This window comes from Carcharodon carcharias, chromosome 11 (assembly GCF_017639515.1).
Source record: "Carcharodon carcharias isolate sCarCar2 chromosome 11, sCarCar2.pri, whole genome shotgun sequence".
Lineage (NCBI taxonomy): Eukaryota > Metazoa > Chordata > Chondrichthyes > Lamniformes > Lamnidae > Carcharodon > Carcharodon carcharias.
The window spans coordinates 103208622-103220784 of record NC_054477.1 but is presented as its reverse complement, the minus strand read 5'-3'; the positions used below and the strand labels follow the sequence as shown (position 1 = coordinate 103220784).

Below are 12163 nucleotides of genomic sequence, written 5' to 3'. Positions count from 1 at the left end.
CATCCCCATCTTAAATGGAAGTCCCCTTGTTTTTAAAATTGTGTTCCCTAGTTCTCGTCTCTCCCAGAAGTGGAAACATTTTCTCAGCGTCCACCTTCTCAATAAGACCACCTTTCATTCTTTTAAACTCCAATGGAAGTACACAGGCCCAACCTGCACATTAACTACACAAAATAAGAGCTCATGGTGTAGGGGGCTAACATATCAGCATGGCTAGAGGAGTTGCTAGTTAGCAAGAAGCAGAAAGTAGGGATAAATGGGGTATTTTCAGGTTGACAAGCTGTAATTAGTGGAGTGCCACAGGTTGGGCCTCAACTATTTACAATTTATATCAATGACTTGGATGAAGGGGCCAAATGTGTGGTTGTTAAATTTGCTGATGACACATAGATAGGTAAGAAAGGAAGTTGTCATGAAGTCAGAATCTACAAAGCAATATAGATAGGTTAAGTGAGTGAGCAAAAATTTGGCAAATGGAGAAAATGTGGCAAAATGTGAACTTGTCCACTTTGGCAGGAAGAATTTCCTCATAAGATAACCCCATCATCCCAGGGTGCTTATAAAGCAGTTCTTTAAGAGGGAAGGCCAAAACTGTACACAGCGCTCCAGACATGATCTCACCAAGGCCACGTACAAGTGCAGTAAAACTTCCCTACTTTTATATTCCATTCCCTTGGCAATAAATGGTAACATTCCATTTGCCTTCTGACTTGCTGCGCCTACATACTAGCTTCTTATGATGCATCTACCAGCACACCCAGATCCCTCTGCACCGCAGAGTTCTGCAATCTCCCTTCATTTAAATAATACACTGCTTGTCCATTCTTCCTACCAAAGTGGACAAGTTCACATTTTCCCACATTTTCTCCACCTGCCAAATTTTTGCCCACTCACTTAACCTATCTATATTGCTTTGTAGATTCTATGTCCTCTTGACAACTTGCTTTTCTACCTATGCGTCATCAGCAAATTTCACAACCACACATTCGGTCCCTCATCCAAGTCATTGATATAAATTTGTAAATCGTTGAGGCCCAGCATTGATCCCTGTGGCACTCCACTAGTTACAGTTTGTCAACCCAAAAACATCCCACTTTCTGCTTCCCATTAGCTAACAAAACTGATAGCCACGCTGATGTGGTAACCCCCTACACCACGAGCTCTTATTTTTTGTAGTAAAATTTGAATGTGGCACCTTATCAAGTACTTTTTGAAAATCCAAGTACACCACATCAACGTTGATAGTTACTTCCTCCAAAAACCTGAAATAAATTAGTCAAGCATGATTTCCCTTTCGCAAAACCATGTTGACTCTACCTGATGACATTAAGATTTTCTAAATGCCCTGCTCTAACCTCCATAATAATAGATTATAGCATGATTCGTTATGCCAGATATTAGGCTAACTGGCCTGTAGTTTACTGCTTTCTGCCTCCCTCCTTTGCTGAAGAGGGGAGTTAGATTCACTATTTTCCAAACTAACGGGACCTTTCCAGAATATAGGAAATTTTGGACAATTACAACCAATGCGTCTACTATCTCAGTAGCCACTTCTTTTAAGACCCTAAGAGGCAGGCAATCAGATCCTGGGAACTTGTCAGCCTTTAATTCTAATAGCTTTCTCAGTATCTTTCCCCAAGTGATTGTATTGTTTTAATTTCCTCCATCCCTTTCACCACTTTATTTACAAGTACTTCCAGGGTGTTATTTGTGCCTTCCACAGTGAAGACAGAGACAAAATACCTGTTCAATACTTCCACCATTTCCTAATTTCCCATTATTAATTCCCCAGAAGGGGGGCCGGTTAGCTCTGTTGGCTTGATGACTAGTATGTGGTTCAGAATAATCCCAATAAGCGTGGGCTCAATTCCCATTCCGGCTGAGGTAGACTTGGGACCTGCATTATCGCCCTGCCCCTGAAGATGGGATGGGATGCCCCAGGCTCACTCCCAAGAGGACCAATATTTGCTTTCATTACTCTTCCTTTTTAAATACCTGCAGAAACTTTGTTTTAATATATTTCTAGTTCGCTTTCTCTCACACTCTTTTGTTCTCAGTGATCAGAATTCTGACCATAAGACTATAAGACTTGGAACAGAAGTAAGCCATTCAGCCCATCAAGTCTGCTCCATCATTCAATGAGGTCATGGCTGATCTGATAATCCTCAACTCCACTTTCCTGCCTTTCCCCCATAACCCTTGATTCCCTTACTGATTGAAAATATGTCCATCTCAGCCTTGAATATACAACACATAACTACTTACATGCAGAAACAGCATGCGATAGACAGAGCTAGGCGATCCCACAACTAATGGATCAGAGCTAAACTCTGCAGTCCTGCCACATCCAGTCGTGAATGGTGATGGAAAATTATACAACTAACCAGGCGAGGCAAATCTACAAATATCCCCATCCTCAATGACACAGGAGCCCAGCACATCAGCGCAAAAAACAAGGCTGAAGTATTTGCAAACTGGCATCACACCAGCACAAGTTTATGCACTTTATTCAATTGTCATGGGATAAATGTCTTTTTAGACAGATGGTAGCACCCTATTAGTGGAAAATACCATTTGCATCACAACTGCATAGAGGCATCGAGAAACAGGTTACTTAACCTGCTCAAATTTTTGAGATACTTTGGCTTTCCAGGGTCCATCCCAATGATTAGTTGAATGAATCAAACAATATCTTCCTCCGGTTGATCATAATAGGTAGAGTACAAACAGTGTTCAACTAGTCTGCATTTGCAAAACGCGAATGAAAATGTCTACTATTCGACATGATTCTGTGATTGGGCATCACTTGGTGAACAGTCCTGAATGCGCTGATAGTTACACAAACAACTAATTTAAGATGATCAGTCAAGTTCGTAATGTGGTTCATTTACTATTGCTAGAAGTGATATACATTCATATGCAGGGACCCATTCTCTGCAAGCACAAGGAAGGTGTTCAAGCCTTGTACCTTTTTTGAATTACCCAGAAACGCGGGGAGCCCTTACTTCCCTGTTGCTTTCTGCACGACAATGCCTCAGTCCAAGTCAACTTGCTGACCACTCAGCAACCCTTTTCCACTCGTAGTATATATTATGATCATTTGAAATTTGGCATTCTTACATTTGTACTGATGAGTGCAAGACAAAAAGCTTCAGCAGAATGTTTCTCTCTTCAGCAATACAGTTGTGGTGTTGAGGGCCAATCATCTCAACCCCAGATCATCGTTGCAGGAGTTCTTCAGGTTAGGCTCAACCATCTTCAGCTGCTTCACCTTCCCTGCACAAGGTCAGTAGTGGAAATGTTCACAGATGCTTGCACCATTTGCAACTCCTCAGATATTGAAGCAGTCTGCGCCTACATGCAGCAAGACCTGGACAACATTCAGGCATGGGTTGAAAAGTACCAAGTAACATTCACAGCACAGAGATGTGAAGAAAGATGAGGAGAAATTTTTTCTTTCAGGCGGTCATGAGTCTTTGGAACTCTATTCCTCAAAAGGCGGTGGAAGCAGAGTCTGAATATTTTTTAGACAGAGCTAGATAGATTCTTGATTAGCAAGGGGGTGAAAGGTTATCAAGGTGGGCAGGAATATGGGGTTGAGGTTACAATCAAATCAGCCATGATCTTAGTGAATGGCAGAGCAGGCTCGAAGAACCAAGTGGCCTACTCCTGTCCCTAATTCATATGCTCATATGTTCGTACAAGTGCCAGCAATGACCATCTTCAACAAGACAAAATCCAACCATCGTCCCTTGACGTTGAACATTAATACCATCACTGAATGCCCCAAGATTTCCAACGAGAGAGAAGCAAAGCATCTCCCCTTGACATTTAATGACATGACCATCACTGAAACCCCAACATCAACATTCTGAGGGTTGCCATTGACCAGAAACTTAACTGGACCAGCCTGTGGTGACAAGTCTGGGTCAGCAACTGTGAATTCCATGATGAGTAACTCAGCTCTTAATTCTCCAAAGTCAGTCCACTATCTACAAGGCACATGTCAGGAGTGCGACAGAATACTCTCCACTTCCCCTGGATGAGTACAGCTCCAAAAACATCCATTAAGCTCAATGTCATCCAGGACAAAGAAACCCATCCACCACCTTAAATATTCATTTCCACCACTGCCAGTGCACAGTAATAACAGTTTGTACCACATGCAAGATGCACTGCAGCAACTGGCCAAACCTGTTTCAACAGTACCATCCAAACTCCAAACTCTTAGAAGGGCAAGGACAGCAGGCACTTGAAAAACCACCATCTGTAAGTTACCCTCCAAGCCACACATCATTCTAACCTGGAACTATATCACCGTTCTTTCACTGAAACAAAAACCTCAAACGCCCTTCCTAACGGCACTGTGGGTGTACCGATGCTACATGGATTGCAGCAATTCAATGCGGCAGCTCAACACCATCTTCTCAAGGGAAATATGGGATGGGCAACAAATGCTGGCCTGGCCAGCAATTTTGAATCCCATGAACAAAAAATTACTTTGCCATCCACTCCACTTATTCAATGACTTCAACTTCATACTAATTTAGTTCTGGAGCAGCAAAACCATTAGAATTCTTTCTGAAGTACCATAAAACCTAACGTTCAAAATGGTAAAAATGACTCCCCATTGAATTCATGGAAATGAAATCTTGCTAACTTTTAACATTAGCTAACAAAGTGGCCATAATGCTGGTGAAAATACTTTTGAATTGATTCAAAGGTTCCTTGTATGGCAGTTAAGTATTTAGGAAATATTCATTCTAAAAAATGTTTCGCAAAACAAGGTTTAGGTGAACACCTTTCTTTCTGAAAGATGATCAGTTTGAACTGTAAACATTTTCACTTTGAAGAATAGCAGAAAATGCTCTTGCTACATAAATGTAGTCACATTTCACTTTGGAAGCACATAGTCTCAGGTAAAGATTTTGCATAATAATCTGTTGAAAAATAAAATTCCACACAACAGTGTGTTTGAACAAAATGGTGCAAAGGCTGATGGCACTAATTTCTTATTGCAAATAATTCCTATATGCATAAGTGTAATACTAACGATCAGAACTTGGCAGTTCATTCAGTCATCATGGATACTATGTAGCTAAATCCAGAGCTACTGTTTTCAGTGCATCAATAACCTCCACAGCCAATTATATGATCAGAATCCCATTAGGGAAGTCTCTGCACAAGGATTGAATTCTCAAAATATAGTCCAGTATTTTTGAAATGGTGTTAAATTGAATATGACAAAAAATAGAAACTCACACATGTTTCCCACCGCAACTTTAACATGTTCTCAATAATACCAGGGAGCCACCTATTACCTATCAGCCCCTTTGAAGGGCTACGTTACTAAACTGAGGATTTTGCAAGGATTATGTTGAATCTCGACATGGAGATGCAACAACAATCCCAGCTCACAAGAAACCACAATTTATTCCACATTCAGCATCGATCCAAACTTTGATCCCAAAACTGATCGGGGATTAGCAGAGTCTTACTGGCTCCTTGCCCACTATTTTTTTTTAATTACACATGAGGAAGAGAAACAAAGAGAAACAAAATTAACAAAAATAAACACATCTTCCGAAACAAATTACACCAATGTACAGACCATCAGCAGCCAAAATACAGTAGGTTGAAAAGTGAGAACACAACATCATCAGGGAGTTTGGACAAAGTGAGGATTTACCCAACTGAGTTATGTACACAAATGCACATAGCCTAAAAAATAAAGCAAATGAGTTAGAAACACAAAATCAGCTTAAAGGACATGACATAAATCGCCATTACAAAGGCATGGCAACAAGCCGGGCATGATTGGGAGATAAACATTCCAGGATACAAGATCATCAGAAAGCTTAGGGAAATTGGAAAACGAGGAGGATGAGCAATGCTGATAAGACACAAAGCAGTGGAAAGTAGTGGAAAGAAAGGAGATCAGAAAGGGTGAACAGGCAATGGGAGCAATATATATAGAAGTAAGGAACAGTAAAGGATGCAATGCTGCTGGGAGTTTCCTTTTATTCCTTCATGGCATGTGAGCATTGCTGACAAGGCCAGTGTTTGTTATCCATCTCTAATTGTTTATGAGAAAATGGTGGTGAGCCACCTTCTTGAACTGCTGCAGCCCATGTGATGTGATGTTTCAGGATTTTCACCCAGTGGTGGTAAAGGAACAGCAATACAATTCCAGGTAAATATGTTTTGTGATTTGCAGGTCAACTTGCAGGTGCTAATCTTTCCATTCCTCTGCTGACCTTGTCCACCTGGGTGGAAAAGGTCACCAGTTTCAAAGATGCTGCTTAAGGACCCTTGGCAAGTTGCTGCAGTATATCTTGTAGATGGTACACACTGCTGCCACAGTGTGCCGGTGGCGGAAAATGAACATTTAAAGTGGTGGATAGGGTGCAGGTTAAACAGGCTGTGTCATGGATGGTGTCATCTTTCGTGTTGTTGGAGCTGCACTCATCCAGGCAAGTGGAGAGTTTTCCATCACACTCCTGACTTGTACCTTTGAGGTGTCAGGAGATGAGTTACTCACCATACAATTTCCAGCTTCTGACCTGCTCTTGTAGCCACAATATTTCTAGGCTGATCCAGCTAAGTATTTGATCAATGGTAACCCCCAGGATGTTGATGCTGGGGGTTCAGTGATGGTAATGCCACTGAATGTCAAGGGCACTTGCTTTGTTTATCTCCAATTGGAAATGGTATTTGCCACATCAGCCCAAGCCACAATGTGGTTCATGTCTTACTGCCTGGGGACACAGTCAATGGCACTAAACACTTTTGCAGTCATCAGGAAACTTTTGGTGGAAAGGTCATTGATGAAGCAGCTGAAGATGATTGGGCCTGGGGCACTAACCTGAAGAAATAGGAAATCCTGCAGCGGTGTCCTGGGGCTGACCGGATTGACCTCCAACAACCACAAACATCTTTCTTTGTGCTAGGTATTATTCAACCAGTGGAGAGATATCCCCCCGCCCCCCCGACTCCCCGGATTTTCACCGACTTCAGTACGAGGGCTCCTTGATGTCACAGTTTAATGCTGCCTTGATACCAAGGGCAATCAGGCTAACCTCTTGAGTTCAGCTCTTTTTTCCATGTTTGGACCAAGGCTGCAATGATGTCAAGAGCCAAATAGCCCTGGCAGAACTCAAACTGAGCACCTGAGATCACTGTCAACAACACTTCCCATTACTTTGCTTATGACTGGTAGAAGAATGATTGGATTTTTGTGGCAATTTTGCACATTGCCAGGGAGATGCCGGTGTTGTATCTGTACTGGAACAACATGGCTAGGGGTGCAGCTAGTTCTGGAGTACAAATCTTCAGTACCACAAGCCAGGAAGGGTGTCGGGCCCTAAAGCCTTTGCTGCATCAAGTGCCTTCAGTCATTTCTTGATATCATATGGAGTGAATCTAATTGGCTGAAAACTGACGTCTATGATACTAGTGACCTTAAGAGGAAGCAGAGGTCGATTATCTACTCGGCACTTCTAGCTGAAGGCAGCTGCAAATGCTTCAGCCTTGTCTTTTGCACTGAGGCTCTAGACTCCCCCATCATTGATGAGGATGTTTGCATAGCCTCTTCCAACCGTTAGTTGTTTAATTGTCCACCACCATTCAAGACTGGATGAGGTAGAATTGCAGAGCTTAGATCTGATCTATTGAGTATGTCTATAGCATGCTCTTTCACTGTCTAGCATGTATGTGGTCCTGTGTTTTAGCTTCACCAGGTTGGCATCTTATTAAGTGTGCCTGGGTGCTCTCCCACATTCCACATTGAACCAGAGTTTGTCCCCTAACCTGATGGTAATGGTGGAGTATGGTATATGCATGACCATGAGATTAGAGATTGTTGTTGAATACAAATGCTGCTGGTCCACAGTGCCTCATGATGCCCAGCTTTGAGCTGCCAGATCTGTTCTGAATCTACCCCATTTAGCAAAATAGTAGTGCCACACAAGACAATGGAGAGTGCCCTTATTGTGAAGACAGGTCTAAGCAATGTCACTCCTAACGATACTGTCATGTACGGTGCATCTGCAACAGGTAGATTGGTGAGGACAAGGTCAAGTAGGTTTTTCCCTCTTTTTGATTTCTCTTACCACCTTCCACAAGCCCAGACTGGCAGGTATATCCTTCAGGACACGGCCAACTTGGTCAGTCGTGGTGCTACCAAGCCACTGTTGGTGATAGACATTGAAGTGTCCCACACAGAGTACATTCTCTGCCCTTGATACTATCGATGCTTCTTCCAAGTAGTGGTCAACGTAGAGTAGCACTGATTCATCAGCTGAAGGAAGGCAGTAGGTAATAATCATCAGGAGGCTTCCATGCCCACGTTTTCCCTGACGCATGATGTCCAGAGTTGAGTTAATGTGAAGGACTCCCACAACTGTACACTGCTGTGTCACCTCCTCTGGTGCGGTTCTCCTGTCGCTGAAAATGTCCAGGGATAGTAATGGAGGAGTCCAGGGTGGTAAACGATGGGCACGAGTCTGAGTATGGCTATGTCAGGCTGTTGCTTAACCTGTCTAAAGGACAGATCTCTCACAAATCCCCAGATTTTAGTGATAAAGACTTTGTAGGGTCAAACAGGCAGGGTATGCCTTTATTGTTTTCAGTGCATAGTTCTAAGCCGGGCGGTCAGTCCGGTCTGTAGCAATTTGATACAACCAAGTGGCTGCCCGGCCACGTCAGAAGACAGGTCACAATTCTGGCCTGACCCTTTCAGGATGATCCATTAGTTTTCAGGGCTTTTAGTTTTTTTATTCCAGAGTTATTAATTAATTAAGTTTAACTTTCCCACTGCCTTTGTGGGATTTGAACCAATGTGTCTGCCGCATTAGTCCGGGGCTCTAGATTCCTAGGTCCAGTAACATTACCACTATGCTACTGGTAGTTATCTACAGGCCTTCTTACAGCAGTGATACAACAGAAGAATATTTAAGTACAGAGATCAGGGAAGTCTGTCACGGAAACAGTGTGATAATGGGAGATTTAAATTTTCAGAGTGGGAGAAGCAGGTAGCAATGGCAATTTGGGAAAAATTCCTTCAGGTAACACCCCTTTTAAGCATTTCAAAGTAGACAACTGTGTTGGCTCAGCTATGTTAATTGGATAACAACAAGTCCTGAAGTTGGACAACAACGTTATACCCAAAAACCTTCTGTATTGTGAACTGGCCACTGAGTCACAACCTGCCGGACACATCCATACCTCTGCTACACAGACACCTGCATGCGAGATGGTGGACACTGACACAAGACAACTGGCAGACAGTCGCTGATGGTCATAACCTCTGGGGGCTACCTGTCTGGAGGGGTATTGGAAGAGGCAAGGCAAAACAGAAGGCTCAGCTGGCTGAGAAGAGAGCCCAGAGAAAACAGGCTAGAAAATACTGATTCTTCTCAGTCCATGAATCTTCATCTGCAGCAAAGGCGGCAGGGGCTCCAATACAAGAGCAGGGCTCCTGAGTCGAACCACGAAGTGCTTAACACAGGACTGACCACCAAATCCACAAACCACCGCCCAACAAGACAAAAGGCTGCCAAAGATGCAAACAATGTCAAATTCCTTTGGTGGGGGGGGCGCAAGCAGGGGATTAAACAGTCTCATGGACTGCTTGTTTTTCTTCAGTGGCATCACTGTGCAGGATGTACTTGAAGTGGCACCACACAAACAAATTTTTTCCCCAGTGTATATCCAGAATGTACTTGGCACAGTTTTCTGGAAAATTGTGTCTTAGAAAGAATAATAGCACACTGGATTTAGTGATCAGTAATGAAATCAGAATTTGTCAGCAATGTAATGAAAGGGACTATCTTACACAAAGTGACCAGAATATAACTGAACTTGATATCAAATTGAAGGAGGAGAAGGGAGATTCACAAACCAAGATTTTAAATTTAACCAAGACAAATTTTGAAGCAATGGAAAATAAAATGATAAGAGTGAACTGGGCTGAACTGTTAAACTGTAAACCATTAATGGTTATGACACCACAAGGATGCGATTTGCAAGTTGTAGCATTTTATAAAGGAAATCATGTCATCATTCCCTGTTTGACATGACTTTATACCTTTTTCACAAATCATTAGATATATCAGGAATGATGTAATATTATATTAGATACAAAAATATTAAGTATAAGTAAATGTCTTAATGTATTTTAATTATTTTGGCTCAAGTTAGAATTAATAGGTGGCCTAAGATGGAAAACAGAACGATATGTTTTGATTTTGATGTTCCTTGCATGTTCTCTGTAACAACAATTTGTTAAGACTAAAACAAAGATTGCATTTCTTTTCCACATTTTAAATATCTAAAAACAAATTTTTACATTAAACTGAAAAGCAAGATTTATCGTAGAATAATGTATTATGATGGAAAAATTATCACAAATATACAGCAATTACAATCAAACTGTTAAGTACGTACACAGTTGTTGACAATGCAGATCAGAAAACCTACCTAAGTCAGAGAACACATACTAGAAGTTAACAAATGATTGGTCAGTAACAACGACAAGAACGTTTTCACTAGCTTTGAAAACGTGTGCAACCTCAGAGGTATAGTTGTTCAGGGAATTTCAAGGAACGCATTAACTCATTGTGACAGCAGAAGCCAAAGGCCTCGACAATTAAAAATATAGCCTCAACCGCCAAGCACACTTAGACAATCAATTCACCGACATTCAATAAAAAAGCAAAACATTTCCAAATGTTGGAAATTAGAAACAAGGACAGAAACCACTCTGCAAATCAGTGACCATTTGAGGAAGAGGACAGTTACAATAGCGTGAAAGGTTATTAAGGGGGCTCACATCTGAAACCTGCAGATGCTGACTAACCTGCAAAGTGTTTGCAACATTTTCTGCTTCTGTTTCTTTGATATTCATGGTCAACTACTTTTTTGAGGAAAATACAACTATCCTCGCTTAGCAGTCCTAATGTGCTCTTGAAAAATGGCGTGCTGAACGAAAACATGAAAACCACTTTCCTATAAGGAAGCATGGAATAAGAGTGGGTTACATTCCTGACCTGTAATTTTTAGATTAAAAACCTACTTTTAGGTATTAATGTATTTAATGCAATTTATGGATTAAACAAACACTGGAACACAGGAATAAGTCACAAAATATAATGAAAATTATTTTTACTGGCATTTCAAGTTCTCTATAGCATGGTGAGAATGGAGGTTACTTGTCAGTCTGTAGAAGACTCATTGGTATCTGATTTGGTAGACACAATTGGAGGAGCTGATGCAAAACTCATGGAGAGTCTATGGCACTTAAGAACTGGTCCATCTTTGTCTGCTTGGAAAACTTCTGCCTTTCCCTGTAGATTGCTATGTAACATGCAATGGATTTATCCAAATAAGGACAAACACTGGTATTGTAATATCCCATGTCCATATCTTGATTGATAGACTGCATCTCGACAGCCAACCTGAATAGCTTGGTTAATTTCTTCATTGTGATTTGACGTGATTTACTTCCATTTCATTGTCTTTATCATCTTCCCAAAAATTGTACTCATCTCCAACTTCATCTGATAATGCTTCATTATGAGATTGCAACAACTCCTCCACGTCCTTTGTGTCAAATTCATCAAAACGCACTGCGTAACTTTTCTCACAATCTCATTGATATCTGCTGTATTTTCACTAGGGGTAAACCCACGAAAATCATGCACACATGCTGGCCAGATATTGCGCCAAACTACATTTATTGATGGTTGAACTTCATCCCAATCTCACTTGGTATGAACTTAATGGTATGCACGATGTTGAAATTTTGCCAAAACTCACGAACTGTGGGTTTAACCCCTCCATTAGTTTCACGAATCAACTGGCTTCCTGAAGTAACATACCTTTACTGTAGCAATGGCACCTTGATCCATAGGCTGGATTAAAGCAGTGACATTCTCTGGGAGAAATTCAACCCTGATGTTATCAGACAAATAGCTTAAGTTTTTTGGATCATCAGGGGCATTGTCTAGAAGCAGCAATGCTTTATGAACAAAGTTCTTAGCTTTGCAACAATTTTCAACAGCAGGACAGAAGAAGTAAATCAATCTTCAAAAACATTCCTGCAGCTGTGCTTAAAAGGAATTCGTCATTGGGGCTGATCTTCAATCCAAATGCCCAGTCGGTG

The 12163-nt window shown here is 41.5% G+C and overlaps 1 protein-coding gene across 1 annotated transcript in view; it reads right to left on the bottom strand.

Moving 5' to 3' along the window:
* Positions 1-12163, bottom strand: part of LOC121284432 (protein diaphanous homolog 3-like) — a 784525-nt gene that overhangs the window by 725371 nt on the left and 46991 nt on the right. The gene's annotated exons all lie outside the window — the stretch shown is intronic.